Below are 14,079 nucleotides of genomic sequence, written 5' to 3'. Positions count from 1 at the left end.
CTAAATAAATGTTCACTTTCCTCTCCTTCCCCCACCCATCATTCTTTGTCATCTTGATAGAAAAAAAAAAAAACAAAAAACAGCTTTTAATAGACTATAGCGGGACAAACATTTGCATAACTGTTACCTCAGAACTCATAAGTCTGGGCTAATTGGCTGATGGTGCTTAAAATGATTAAGTGATTGTAATTTATATGATTAACCAATTAAACCGTTCTCCAGTGATTGGCTCTTTGGTAGGTAGACACACACATTTCTCCCAGCATGTCAGCGAATACTGAATGATGTAGAATGCTCTTTTCAAGGAGTACCTACTAAAGAACTTAGTACATGGCATAAAAGGAACAGGAGACAAGGGGGTGGTTCTCTAAGAATAGCGTGGAGGAAATAGAGAAATGCTCAGTGGTTACAAGTACCTGTTGCTCTTTCAGAGGACCCAGGTTCGATTTCCAGCATCCATATGATGGGTCACAACTATCTACAACTCCAGTTCTAGGGGGTCTGATGGCCACTCCCCCCTTTTTAGTATTTTTTAAAAGATATATTTATTTATTTTATGTTTATGAGTACACTGTAGCTGTCTTCAGACACACCAGAAGAGGGTGTCAGATCCCATTACAGATGGTTGTGAGCCACCATGTGCTTGCTGGGAATTGAAGAGCAGTCAGTACTCTTAACCACTGAGCCATCACTCCATCCTAGCCAGTTTCCCTTTTAAAATGCCTTCATGATCTGCTTAAACCAGAGACCTTCCTGGTGTGTGTAAATCTCACTGTGAATATAGAGGGGCTTGGAATCCTCACGACCATTTCCTATATGAGCAGAAAGTGTTTGAATTAAAATCACATTTAAACTAATTATTCAAGTATACATTTTAAATTAGAATCTCACGCACAAATTCGTAAACACTACAAACATTTAGGGCATAAAATAAGCAGATTCCACAAACTAAAGACATGGCTAGTGCAGAATTGGTTTCTTTAAAAACTATGTTTATTTCTGATGCCCACTTCTGACCTTCTTGGACATCGAGCAGACATGCACATGACACACATGACACACATGTCACATGTGACACATAGGCAAAACACTCAAAAACATGAAATCAACAACTAAATAAATCTTTTTTAAAATGGTGTGATGGGTAATTGATTCCTTAGGACCATGGTTGTTATTTGTAAGTAGCCCACATTCCATTAAAGTAAAGGCATGGTTAGGTCTGAGACCTTGGGGCCTGTTGGCTCATGTGAGCCCAGATGTGTTACTTTAGTATTTGTGCTGTATCATCAAACTCTTTAACTCCCTTTGAACTACAGATTTCTCTCCTGGGAAATAATAGTCTTCCTTACCTCTTAGGAGTATTATGAAAATCAATTAAGATAATGCATATCATAATCTTCCAAAATAGCAGCTATCATTATTGCTATGTTATTATTTCACCGCTGACAGCCTCCCTTTTCTTTTTCTTTTTTTTTGGGGGGGGGGTTCTCGACAGGGTTTCTCTGTGTAGCCTTGGCTGTCCTGGAACTCACTTTGTAGACCAGGCTGGCCTCGAATTCAGAAATCTGCCTGCCTCTGCCTCCCAAGTGCTGGGCCCCAGTCTCCCTTTTCTACTCAGGTTGTTAGCATGGCGTGAGGCACAAAGCAGACACTTAATTACGAGTGCAGTGGTTCACATGGAGGCAAGGGCAGAACATCTCTGTGAGTCTGATGCCAGCCTGGTCTACATAGAGAGTTCCAGGCTAGTTAGGGGTACATAGTAGGACACCATCCATAGTAGAAGGGGGAAGGGGGAAAAGTATAGATGTAGACAATCATAGGGAGCTCAGGTGCTACCATCGCTGGCTCGCTGTGGGGAATCCTTGCAGTGTCCTGAGGATACTGGGATTCCAGGCTTCTACAGTCTCAAGGTTAGGAAGGTAAGTGTACTAAGAGGTGAATCCTTTTGCCCACAGTCTCACAGTAAGAGGTGACTATGACATTGAGGGCATCATCACACCACCTTTGTGTCTAGTCTGCTGGAGGACATTTCAAGCCATCTAAAGTAAAACGCCATTGCCACTGGGACAACAAAAAGAAAGAGAAAGCTTCCAACCATTTGGAAAAGGCAAATAACTGGGTTGAATTTACCTAGAGATGCATTTCAGGGACAAGGCAAAGTCTAGGAACTGCAATAAGGAAGAGATGACTCAAGTTCCCAGACCAGACTAGGCAGACAGAAAGTAGAAACTAAATGTGGTCTTTGTTAATCTGTCAGGTAAAATCAAGTTCAAGGTGACGCTAATGGGTTCTCGCACCACAGTGAGCCACCAGCGGTCACTTTACTTTACCTGTGCCCCAGAATAAACATACTACCGCCCTCCGGTGACCTCTCCTGGGCTTTTTGGCTACTGGGAGATCTGGAGGATCTAGCAGGTAGCTAGACAACTGGACTGTTGGTTTTCAAGCTATAATTTGTCAGAAAGTGTAAGGACAGACAAGGAATCAATACCCTGCCCTGTGAGCCACAAGGGCAGTGACTTGTAGGTGTCTTTCTGAGGCCTATGGTGTTGTTAAACGTGGTGTAATAAAGATAACAAGTGTTTTACTTCCATTTAAAGAATAACGTGAAGGTATCTTAGATACTACTAGGGGTGAAAGGGGCTGGGCTGGGCTGCTACTGACTGCTATAAACCTGGGTGTGAACTGAGCTGGAATTTCCCTATAGAGCCCAGTACTTCGGTCAGGTTCAACAGCTCCGTCTGTCTACTTTCTGGCTCGGTTGCTTCCTCTCTCCGCCCCCAATCTCCTTTCTTCCTGACCAGGAACCCACCCATTTTTCCCTTACTCTCTCTTCTCCCATTTCTTGCCTATGAATGGTTAATGAGCTAATTTTCCACAGGACAAGCTATATATAGTTCAGCGGGGTGAATCCAATCATTCTAAAGTAACCAAGTCATGCACAGTGGAGGTTGGTCTTCTTGTTAACTTGGTACTGCAATTAAAGTTTCTATTTTCTTTTACCGTCGGTTCTTGGTGCTACACTAGTGACTTTGCATAAGTTCTTGGTTTGGTCTTTGTATTTTTTTAATTATTTTTTTTCATATTCAATACCTATTCATAGAAGAAATTTTACAAAATAGAGAAAAGACAAGGAGGAAAAATAAAAACCACTTTGGTGTATTTCCTGATCATTTCCTTTTCTCTTTAAATACTTGTCTACTAAAAAAAAAAAATGGGGAAAAATGTTTTCTGTTTTTCTTTTTTTCCTGAAAGAACGTATCCTGTGTGTGTACACTCGCACATGTGCATGTGTGTGTGTGTGTGTGTGTGTGTGTGTGTGTGTGTGTATGTGTAAAAGAACCAGATTTGGGAGAAGCTGTTATTCAGGGCCTGAAGAGCTATGTCAAGATATCTGACAAATTCAAGTCAAGGCACCTGCATTCCTCCAGTTCCGACCTGCAGTTAGGATCTCTCCCTAGCTTGAAGGAAGCCATGCTCTGGCTGTTGTAGGGAAGAAAGAAACCCAAGATGTAGCAGCCCTGGCAGGTCAGAGCTACCTGGTGCATGCGTCTCTAACTCTCTGCAGATCCAAGGCTCTCCGTGATAGCGTTCTTCACTTTGAACTTGACCACTGCTCCCTGTAAAGGAGAGATGAAACCTGCTCATGGTTAAACAGCAGCCCCTGGGAGACTGAGTGTTGAAAGGGGGCAGAGTCCGTCATCGATTTTTCTGACAGGTTATAAAATAATAAAAGATGGGAAAGTTTTAAAACTAATTTTTACGTATCCGTCTGAAGCCACATCCAGTTGGCCAGCAGGATCAATGAAACGACATTATATAGAAGTGCTGAACTCATACTCTTCTGGTTAATCTATATTTCAAAGACGAGCCTGGGCTCTTAAATGACCTGCACACAGACAGAGCAGATCCCCAGTTTAAACCTCCTGTTTAGAACCCTGTTTTGCAAAGATTTACCATTTCAAGGGAATGAGCATGAACACCTCACAGTACTGGGGGAGGGGGAAAAGGGTTGGTGAATGAAAACTCAGATACAAGAAACAGATGGGGAGAGAGAACCCACAGGGTTGTGATACGGACTTTACATTGATTTCCTGGAAAGGACTTTCGGTTTCTATTTTATATATTCTGCTCTACCTGCTGCTTGGGGAAAGCCTGCGAGAGAGCCTTTGTGACCTTCGGATATTCCCTCAAGGTTGGTGTCTGTCCACTGGAGTTGCTGTAATAAACCACCACAAACTAAGTTGCATCTCAACAACATGAGTCTATTCCTCGCAGCCCTAGGGACAGGAATATCCAGTACCAAGAGAGTTGTTGTCAACTACTCTTAAGGGTGGACTGCATGCCAGTAGCAGATGCCAACAGAAAATGAATTCAGGGCGTCCCCGGAAGTGTGTCCCACGATGTCACGTCAGGGCTTTTAAAAAAAATCATTAAAAAAAAAAACCCTTACTTTTTTATTTTTATACTTTTCTTCTCTTTTTACATTACAAGGTGTGTGTGTGTGTGTGTGTGTGTGTGTGTGTGTGTGTGTGTTCCAGTTTGGTGTTTTTATGGGATTCCTGAGTGCGTGACTGAGTGGGTCTGTGATCCCTGGGCCTTCTCTTAGCCACTTTTACTTCTGTTGGTTTGTTTTGTACAGTTCTGAGGTATTACCTTTTGTTTTATTGTATTTCATCATTATTCCTTAGAAGCCCTATTTGTTTTCTAATGAGAGGCAGAAAGAGTAGCTCCGGATGGGAGGGGGAGGAAGGACTGGGTAGGGAGACCCCGTAATCAGTTTTATATGTAAGAAAAAAATCTATTTTTAATAAAATGAAAAATTTTAAAAATAAAAGAGATTTGTCAACTAGTAAGGGCTAAAAAACAATCATCAGAGGCCCCTTCTTGCGTACATCTTACATAGGGAGAAGATGCTGAACTCTGGTCTCTTCTAAGGGCACTGATTCCATTCCTGGGGCTCCATCTTCACGCTCCCCCTCCTCCAAAGCCTCAGCTCCCAATTCTGTTACACAAGGACAGTTTTTAGAACACACATTTACGGGAACATGAACGTCCAGTCAGTAACTGGAGAAACGGTGGAAACGTGGGGGGGCCTACGTGCAGCTGGGTCGTATCCTAGGAAGAGTCAAAATGTTTTCCGTTTCCCTGGCACCATCCCCAACAGGAAGTCCCACTTGAGGAGCGCAGGAATTCAGGAAGTAGCAAGGGCATAAATCACCACTGCCTGTCAGCTGATACCGAAGCAAAGGGGACTCTCTGACCTGAGCTAAGTTAACCCAGGATTCCATCTTAGCATTTCAGAAACGGCTGTTTTCTTCCTTCCGAGGCTGGGCCTCCCCGACAGCTTTGTATCTGGCCAAAGTCCCAGGTCTCTCAGAGGGTTCTTCTGACGTTTGCTCAGGATTTCCAGAATTTTAGCCTCTCCAAGCCTTTCACACAAGCCCCCATGAGCTCGCCTTGGCTGTCAGAACTGTGCACTTGGGCACAGTGTATAGGGGCTCCGTTGCTTTCATAGTCTCTCATTGTACAGCCTGTGACCCTATAGAACCAAAATCTCCGTGAGAGCAGGGGCAGAATGAGTCCAGCTCATTTTTATCTCTAGATCTCAGTGTACAACCTGGCAGGGTGATCATTCAGCCAGCTTCTGGTTCTATTATTTTCTAGCTTCCTGGCTAGAATATAGAGAGCCTTTTGGCACACTTGCTCACCTCCCTTCCAGAGGAGAACCTGGTTCCCAGTAGGCACCAAACAGACATTTGTTGGGTGTATGGATGAGTGGATGCAAGTGTGATCTGGGAGCTATGAGAGTATCATTCCAGATGCCATTGATTTCGAAGGAGTTGAGAGGAATGTTGGTAAAAACTCAGCTAAGGAGAAGAAATTGAAGTTGGGCCCTAAAAGATAGCTCAACCAAGAAGACATGGCTAATGGGGACAGATGGTCTGGGCAAGAGAGGCAGGGCCATGTTTGGGATAAACAGACCCAAAGGGAAGGGATAGTTTGGTTTGTGACAGTGTACCATGGGAGATGAATCTACACAGGTGGCTTAAAGGGTCACTGTCATGATCATTAGGATCCTGTTGGAAGGCTTTTATAGGACAGAGCGTCAGATCCCTCCGGAGAAACAGTGCAGAGACTGCAGAGGGAGACCAACTAACAGCCAAGAGGACAAAACTGAGTATCCTGCTATGGCCAAGATTGTACGAGATAGGTGTGGAGGAGCCTAGAGTCTCATCGTGTCATCTTGGGGCATCACACTGGGGAGATATTCCATGAGTCTAGCGAGCACAGTGCCCCCAACCCTGAGAAACACCCAACCCCGTGCTAGCCATACCAAGCCTAGTGCCCTTATGAGAATGACTAGCAGACCGGGGATAGGCACAGGAAGTGGATTGCTGTTTTGCTGATGCCAAGACAGCAATGCTATAATGCTACAAATTTGGAATCCGGGTTGCAAGTTCAAGGCAAGCCCAGGCCCCTTAGCAATACGTTGTCCCAGCGTGAAGAGCTTGGGATCTAGCTAAGTATTTACATAGCCTGTGTGAAGCTCTAGGTTTAACTCCGAACACCAAATAAATAAAATAAAGTAAAACACAGAATCTAAAAGTGACTTCTTTGAGTTATTTAGATGTTTAGACTCTGGGGTTAGAGTGACAGATCCCTTAATGTCTACTGGCCTGGGTAAATATGATCTTGTTGTAAACAAATGGTTGTCAACAGGAGGCACTATTAAGTTAAGGAGGGGACACAGGAAAAGTGGCACAGTGAGCTAGTCACACACAGGGCAGCATTCCGGGAAGGCCAGCCCAGTCCCTCTGTCCTTTTATTAACTTTTCCTGTTATTTCTTTCAGTCCTGGTTTTCCTAAGAAGCGCTTCCTCATCAGGTCTTCCCCCAATAGCTCCTTCACAGTGAGGTCACTTCCTATCAGAAACTGAGCCCCACCTCACACACTTCCTCTTCTCCTTTTGTCTGCCAACCCTCAGCAAGCCCAGAGTTCACGCCTACATAGACCACGAGTCTCTTCCTATCCAGACAAGGATCTCAGTTCTGCTCGTTGTCACACCCTCAGCGCTCAGAAGGGAACCTGGTACAAAGCAGATACTCAATTAAACCTTTGCCCAGTGAGTGGCTAATTGACTGAAGGGAGCCCCAGTTCTCAGGCATCAGGAGTTGCCGTGACATCCCCCCCCCCCAACCACCACCATGTTAGCAGATAATGAATGTTTCATAAGCAAGCAGAAGGAGTAAGGGGAAGAAGGAAAAAGAAAGGAAAAAAAAAAATCCACACTCTGCTGAGGCTACCTGCACAGGAGGCAAGCCAAGGCCACCTCCGCATTCTCTCCTGTGTGGAGGCAAAACAAGCCCAGCAGATTCTGCGGGCTCTCTCTGCACATTCTTGGGACCACTCTGCAGGGAAGGTGGCTGCTCAGTCCCAGGGTTTTCTTCTATGGGCCCATAAAGCCGTATCAGAACTGCTAGGCTCATAATCAAATTTTAATGACTGTCTGCTTTCCTTCCTAGATGTTTATAGTCCTCTGCACTCTGATTAGGGTTTGGGTCCCACAAGATAGTTAAAAGGCCACAATTTGCACTGGGTGTTTTATTTTTTCAGAGTTAAGTGAGTGAGGAAATGTCCTTTTGATCTTCCCGCGGTGGAGAAGGGCTGTTTGTGTTTTTAAGGTCCTTACCAATTATGTGAGTTGGATGCAGGGTCTGAGGCTGGCCTTCTGGGTGGTTCTAAAGACTTTCAGGTTTTGTTTTTTGTTTTTTGTTTTTCTTTCTCCTCCTGTCTGTCTACACCCCAGGTGCTGAAGGGACAGAGGAAAGCTAGCAGAAAAGGGCGTGGGAAGGAAAAGGGACAGGTTGTTATAGAGTCCAGCCTCTGATCACTACCCCAAGAGAGCAGAAGACATTTTGCTGGGAGCTCCATTGCTTCATAGGAAGGTGTGGCGGAAACAGAATTTAACATCTCACAGTTCATTAATCACTTTTCTCCTCAGAGTGAAAAAACACCTCACAGAAGAACCTTAAAGGGAGAAGAACTGAGTTTTTAAAAATATTTTTTCTTTATTATCTTTATGTGTAAGTCTGTGTGTACACAGCAATGCAGATGCAGTTTTGGGTTGTACCTGAAGTTGCGAGTCACCTGACATGAGGGTTGGGAATTAGACTTGGGTTCTTCTGGAGGGAAAGTGCATGCTTTCAACCCCTGAGCTCTCTCTTTCTGGACAGGGAGGCTTGGTGGGGGCTCTAGAAGATACAGACCATCATGGTGAAGAAGGCATGGAGACTGCTGTTCCAGGGCAGTCAGGAATCACCCCTCCCCCCGCTCCCCATGTAAGTTCTACCTCTATGACCTGTCAGCTAGCTAGGCCCCATGTCTGGAAGGTTCTACAACCTCTCCAAACAGCGCCACCAGCTGGGGGAGCAAATGTGTTTCCAAATGCATGATTTTGAGGGACATTTCATAACCGATTGCAGACTGACTTTGATTTCTGGACCTTCTGCCAGGCTGCATTCGAAGCAGACCCAGTGACAGGGCACCCTGCCGCCACCCTCAGTCTATCGTCTGTTGAGTGTGAGAGGAACAAGGATCTAGGGAGAGAAGGGACAGACCACAGGAGTCACACTTACTGCCTCCAGGGCTCCCACTGGTGTCAGGACTGAGCTAAGATGGCCATGCTGGCTGGTGATGTCCTTGTGACACAGACACATTATCCCACTAGCATCCCAAGGAAGCCACATACAATAGCAGTTCATTATCTTAATTAAGCTTATTGCAAGAGCAATCATCATTGCCGTCAGTATCAATCATCAGCCATTTTTTTTTTCTGATGGTGGCCTTAAGTGATGACAGTCTATGTTGACAATAAATAATCATGCCTCCGGCTTGAATCGACACTTCATTGGACTTCAGGAGGCTGTGCCTGAATACTCCTGGGCTTGCTGTGTAAAGAACTATCTGTCTATGACAAAACCTGGGTATAGAGGATATTTGGTTTTGTTTGTTTGTTTGTTTGTTTCCCAAATGGATAGCTTCATAGTATTTGCAAAATTCATCCTTTAGTAGATGACAGGCACAGACTCCAGACCATATTTAGAAAGAAGGATAGATGTTTTGCTCAGGCCTGGAGCACCAGAGCCGTTCCCTGCACTGAGTTATAGCTCTTTCTTACCCAATGGATGCTGGGAATGAAGTTGTTTTGATTGCAAAATGGCTGGTGGCGCTTTTGAGTTTCCAGGTGGAGGCAGGAAGAAAGGGGCCTGAAGCTGCTCCACCTCTTTTACCCCTGGCATCTGCCTCCTCATTGGCATCGTTGGGAAGTCGGTGAGCTTGAATAATGCTTATCAAGAGGAACCCTGGGCCCTTATTACTCCTGTGACTGTGTCTTCCCCACTTAAAGCACTCTCCGATCTCAACCATTTGTGCTACAAATAATTTTAATTGAGCCAAGAAACCCTTGACATTTTAGAAATTACCTTCTATTTATAAGACTTTAAGAAGGAACCTTCCTGTCAGGCCTGACCTCTGTGTGATTTGTCTCTCTCACCATCCTCCCCACTCCAACACACACAAGCACATGCACATGCACACACACAAACACACACTCACTCTCATATGCACTAGCACACTCATACCTGCACACACGTATACTCACATGCACTTTCTGTTCAGGTTTTTAAGTTTTGATTGAACTAAATTCATTCCTAATTTAATTTTGGAGTAGCAAATAAAAACCTGGTCGGCTATGTCCACAAAATCCCACTCCCACTGTGACGCAGCCCAACCTTGACTCTCACCTCGGTCTACTCATCTGAAGTCTGTGCTCAGGATCGGGGAGTTCTGGGACAAGGATTATGCTGCCTTTCAGGGTTGAAATTCAAGAGTCTGTGACATCTGCCTCTTGGTGCACTCCTGGTGGTTTCTGCACAGTCAAAAGACAGATTTTTGGAGGCAGAGGCAGGAGGATTTCTGAGTTCAAGGCCAGCCTGGCCTACAAAGTAAGTTCCAGGACAGCCAGGGCTATACAGAGAAACCCTGTCTCGGGGAAAAAAAAAAAAAAAAAAAAGACAGATTTTTTTTTCTTGTAAATATCATCTTTTCTACTGGCATAAGGCGCTTGGCTTTGACATGAATAATTAAATGCCGTGCCTTTTTCTTCCCATTGTCCCTGATCTTCAAAATAACTCATTCACTAAGTATTTATGGTCCGTGTGCTGTGTGCCAGGTCAGATACTATTCGGGTTGCTTGGAATTAGTCTGTGAGCTAAAGCATAAGAGAAACAAACAGAAACAGCAAGTAGGGCTTGCCTCAAAGGGAAGACACATAAGGAGCCAACAGTGCGCCCGCCCGGCACTAAATGCTGCCGTTAACCATGACGCACTACAAAGCCAAATTAGGCATGTAAGGGGAGGGGAGAGCACTGGAGTGAAAATCTCTCTCTGGCTGCTAAAGTAGGCTTGTGAAACGGGTGGAGGTGCAAAGTTATGAACAATCATCCAGAGAGAAAGAACAGCAAATGCACATCACCCCCTCCCCCGTGGGAATGTAGAACACTGAACCAAACTGGAATGAGTGAGGCTGACGGCGGTGGGAAGAGGGTCTTCAAGATTAGGGAGGACCAGAAAGGCTCGGGTGGGGACTTGACTTTCTTCCTGAGTGAGCTGTGGGCTCTGGAAGGTGTGGCCCCCCCCACCCCCTCATGGCTCGGGTGTGGCAGTGTGTTGTTAGGTTAGGAGGAGAAAAAAAAGGCAGAGAGCCTGATGAGGGAGGATGGGAGGAGGGAGGAGGGCGGGGTACGCTGTACAGGCGAGGTGTCGCACAGCTGCTGTGCAGGTGAGGTGGTGCAGAGCTCTTGGTTTGGGGATATTAAAAATAATAATGAAAGTGTTATTTAGCCCTATTTTAAGATGAGAAAACTCAGAATAACTGACTTTCTAAAGAACCCAGAGCAAGTGCGATCCCAAGTTGAGTTCCAAACCAAACAAAGCTCTTAGTCGATGCAGCAGTACAGTACCATGTGGACAATTGTCGTGGACTACCCCCAGTATCCACCTTGGAACGTCTGCTCCGAGGCTTGATCATGTTCTTATTAACATAATAAATAAGGAATCAGGGAGAACAAGGGCGCACAAGTCCCCTGGAAGCCCTGACAACTAATGCTACCTGACAAGTAGCAGGTTGGAGCCTAATGAATAGCTGAGAGAAGCGAGGGAGGAGGAGGGATGTGGGCTTCCAGGGAGGAGGGAGCTCATTAGTGGCCCTGTTGCTTAGATGGCGCACAGCATCCTTCTAGCAGACCCTGCTCTGCTGGGTATCTTTTCCGAAATACTCTTATTATTGCTCTGAGACCTTTAGGGGTTTGTGTACGTGTGTGTGTGTGTGTGTGTGTGTGTGTGTGTGTGTGTCTGTGTGTGTGTGTGTGTGTGTGTGTGTGTTTTGTGGTATGTACCAGCTGAGGTAAAATTCCCATAACATAAATTGGCAATTTTTAAAATGAATCTTCCTATGACATTTAGTACAGTCAAAGTGTTTCTCAAACACCACACCACTAGTTCTCAAACATTTTCATCAATTCAGAAGGAAACCCGTATATGTCATGGCCTTTCTCCATTTTCTTCTCTCTCCGTCTCCTGAAAATAACCAAGCTACTCTTTGTCCCTGTGGATTGATCTTCTCTGAACATTTCGTACCAATGAAACCACACACCTGACCTTTTCAAGTCTGACCTCTCCTACCTAGCCTAATGCTTTCAAGTGTCGCTTGTGTTGTAACACGTGCCGTACTTTGTTTCTTTTTGTTTCCAAATACTATTCTACTGACTCTGTTTAGTCACGTGCCATGGGCCTTTTGATCTCGCTAGCTCTTGCTTATCGTGAGCAATGCTACCCTAGGCATGCGTGCCTACCTGTCTCTGTTAAAATTCTTGTTTTCCATTCTTTCCAGTCTTCAGAGCAGTGGGATTCCCGAGGGAAATGTAATTTTATGTTTCACTTCTTTCCCAGAATCTGGCAACCTGTTTACCACAGGCAATGCATCTATATTCCACCCAGAAATAAAGATCACAATGTCTTCATGTCCTCTAATGCTTGCTCCCTGCCACCACCACCGCCACCCTTGGATTATTTTTTCTTAAGCACCCTTCCTTGCTCATGGCTGCTCTAGTCGGTATGGAATAACTCATTGCTTTGCTTTGATCTGCGTTTAACTAAGGGCTAAGCTCTTGAGCACCTTCCAGTGTCTATTGGCCATTAGTGTATGTCCTCTGAATAAATATATGACAAAGCACCTCCTCTTTGTTCTGCTGCTTTCTGATGTCATTGCTGTGTCTGGGATAGCTTTTGCCACATATGCTGGCTAGCCTTGAGCTCCTTATGTAGCCTAGGCTGCCCTTGGACTCACAGCGACACTCTAGCCTCAGCCTCTTAAGTGAGATATGTGTTACCAAGCCCAGATGCCCACTTTTAAACTGGGTTCTTGTTGAGCTGTAAGGGTTCTTTATAGCTGTCCAGATGTCAGATGCTCATTAGATGTGGCATTTCCAAATTTTTCCCAATATTCTCTTTTCATTTCCTGGATAATGTCCTTGAAAGCCCAGATATTTTAATGCCGATGCACCTCAGCTCACCCATTTTTCGTCTTGTTGTGTCCTCTATAGCCTGTGACTCATTAACAGCAGAGGAAATGGTTGCATTACTTACAAAGGCACAGGAGATTTTTGTTATCTTGAACCAACATCTAAGGAGGGCATGGCATTGCCCAAGCTCAGAGAGTATACAGCTATAGACCTTAAAATTTTTTTTTCATTGTAACTGTCACCATGATAGATGCCAGAGTGTTAGCAAAAGAGACCCACAAATCTAAGGAGAAAAAAATAAAAACGAGAAAGCAGGAGAGCTGGACAGGTTCCACATGTGACTTCTGCCTTGTGCTGTGACATGATTGTTGTACCAACCACCAAGGCATCCATGTGCCAACCCTGCAGAAGAGAAAAGAGAAGGGACTGTTGCCTTTCTTCTCTTCCTGTCCCAGAATTTGTGCCCATCATTCCTGCTTGCCTTAAAGTGGCCAGGACTTAATCGAATGATGGCATTCAAAGGAGATTAGAGAACGTGCTCTTCCCATTCCACGGTGGCAGTGCTCTGTAGGAGCTCTGATGCTTCAGGGCAGAAAGTATATACTGGGGGACAAAAAGGTCTCGTTTCCGCCCCCAGAATCCCAACCTTCTTATTCCTTCCCAGAAGTGATCTGAGTGTCATTGCTCCAGCCGGAAGGGACAGAAGGAACTTCAGCTCACCCTGCAGTTTCCTTCCATCAAATGATTCTCTCAGTTTCTCATCAGACAGGCTGCCTGGGAAAGGGTCTAAAGCTGGGTGTGAACATGCAGGATCAAGTAAGCCTAGGGAAAGGGGAGAAAGGGGCTGTTACTAAGGCTGGGAGGGGGATGCTGTTGGTAAAGTACTCGCCTAGCATGCATGAAGCTCAGGTTCAGTCCCCAGCACCCAGCAAACAAGGCATGGTGGTGCATGCTTGCAGTCCTGGGATGTAAAGGTAGAGGGGTCAGAAGTTTAAAGTCATCCTCAGTTATATAAGACAGGGCAATAAAGCACACTGTTGATTACCCCCCCACACACTGTTTAATGACAATGACAGGTTTCTTATCTAGGGACCAATATTGCCTTGATCCTAGCTCAATAAACCTCACACTACTCCTCTGAGAAATAGGAACAAGGATAAGGTAAAGATAAGATAGGAGAGAGACTGCTTTATAAAAAAAGATAGGCAAACACTAAATATTTTTATGGTATAAGCCAGCTGTTTAAGTGTTGGGCCAATGTACGGAATGTAAGATGAGAAAGAGAGAGATTCAAGATGGTTATCAGGTCATCACTGTTGGAAAGGGTTCGAGCCAATGACCATCATGGCAGCAGAAAGTACAGCAGCCGGCAGTCAGCATGGCACTGCATCAGTAGCTGAGAGCTTGCTTCTGACCCAAAAGCACGAGGCAGAGAGAGAGAGAGAGAGAGAGAGAGAGAGAGAGAGAGAGAGAGAGAGAGAGAGAGAGCTAACTG

Source organism: Mus pahari, chromosome 2, assembly GCF_900095145.1.
Source record: "Mus pahari chromosome 2, PAHARI_EIJ_v1.1, whole genome shotgun sequence".
Taxonomy (NCBI): Eukaryota; Metazoa; Chordata; class Mammalia; order Rodentia; family Muridae; genus Mus; species Mus pahari.
This window is presented reverse-complemented; position numbering follows the sequence as displayed.